Source organism: Austrofundulus limnaeus, unplaced genomic scaffold, assembly GCF_001266775.1.
Source record: "Austrofundulus limnaeus strain Quisiro unplaced genomic scaffold, Austrofundulus_limnaeus-1.0 Scaffold1920, whole genome shotgun sequence".
Taxonomy (NCBI): domain Eukaryota; kingdom Metazoa; phylum Chordata; class Actinopteri; order Cyprinodontiformes; family Rivulidae; genus Austrofundulus; species Austrofundulus limnaeus.
Window position 1 is genome coordinate 5688 of NW_013954322.1, and position 1870 is coordinate 7557.

Sequence of the window (1870 nt, forward strand, 5' to 3'; positions counted from 1 at the left end):
GTATTGTTTACAGTAAACAGTACTGCTGGTAGTAAATAAACAGTATTGTTTACAGTAAACAGTACTGCTGGTAGTAAATAAACAGTATTGTTTACAGTAAACAGTACTGCTGGCAGCAGCAGCGCAGTAATCTCAGCTGTTGATTGAGACGTTCAGTAATCTGTCAGCCTGTAGTGATGTTTGGCTGCAGCAGCAACTCGTAGTCTCTGCAGTTGTTTTGTGATGCAGATCACGAGATGTGCTGCTGGTACCGGACGGAAACAGGACCCCCTGGACGAATCGCAGCTGGCGCCAGAGCCGGAGCGTTAATGTGTGGCTGCAGAATCACAAACTGGCATCATGGAGTCATTAACAGATGCAAATGAGGGCAGAGCTGGCAGCGAACGACAAACACATTTAATCACAGAGTCCAACATCTGGACCGAAAACTGCTTCTGACAAAAAATAAAAAAGTGTAAAAAAAAGTAAACATCAGCTTCTTATGAATGTAAAAACAGCTTTTCTTCAGCTTTTAATAAGTCTATTGCTGTTTTAGCTRGGATCTTAATACTTTTACCTAACATTATCTATTTTAAACTTTTGGCTAACCTCTTTCTATTTAATTAGCAGTTTGCTAGCTTTTATTTTGCGTTTTTTTTGGCTAGCATTTGAAATTTGCTACTTTTACCTTTTAGCTAGACTCAACCTACCTGAAGCTTTTAATTAGCAGTTTGACTAGCATTGTGCTACTTTTAACCTGTACCTAGCCTCTTGCTACCTGTAGAATTTTATTAGCAGTATTATAGCTTTTATTTTATTTTTTAGCTAGCATTTGGCTTCTTTAAACAGAAATTTACTTTTAACTTATATTTAGCCTTATGTTACCTTAGCCTGTTGCTTCTATTAGCCTTTAATTAGTGTACTGCTTCTTTTAGCTTTAACAGCTCAGTTTTAGCTTCTTCAGCAAATAAGTCATTATGTTATCAGTTTAGCTGTTTGTTTATTTTTTCTGAGAAAACACACATGTAGATTAATTTAAAGCCCAGAGATACAAAAACAAAATAACAACTGGTTGCGAATATAATCTTTTATTTACTCCAGTCCACAAAATGTACATAAATGCTCTCTGAAGATATAAAATTTACTTTAAATAAGCTACAATTCTATATAATATTTCTGTAAATTCTCATTAATAAATCAAACCCCTGAAGACTTAAAACTGATGACATCATCCTCCCTAAACTCTGTAAAGTCAGTGACAGAACTGCCAGCAGTTTGCAACCTGAGGTTTGGGTTTAACCAAGCTGCAGCTCTGGTTTTAGTTTATTCTTTAAATATTTCACCACTTTATTGTGAAGAAGACAGAAACATGATGTCTGAGTTTAAAAAAATAAATGCTTTTAGTTAGAGAGGTTTAAAAATCTTAAGCTGTTTTGAGCTCATGTTGCTGCTGAAGCTCAAAATTTTGCAGAATCAGTTCTGGTTGTTCCTGTAGGAACATCTCCATTTGTTCTGATTCAACTCTTATGGTAGTTGTTGGTGAATCAGTTCTGTTGTTGGTGAATCAGTTCTGTTGTTGTGAATCAGTTATGTTGTTGGTGAATCATTACGATTGTTAATTAATTCTGTTGTTGGTGAATCAGTTCTGTTGTTGGTGAATCATTGCGATTGTTGGTGAGTCAGTTCTCTTGTTGATGAATCAGTTCTCTTTGTTCATTAAGTTCTGGTTGTTGGTGAATCAGTTCTGATTGTTGGTGAGTCAGTTCTCTTGTTGATGAATCAGTTCTCTTTGTTCATTAAGTTCTGGTTGTTGGTGAATCAGTTCTGATTGTTGGTGAGTCAGTTCTCTTGTTGATGAATCAGTTCTCTTTGTTCATTAAGTTCTGGTTGT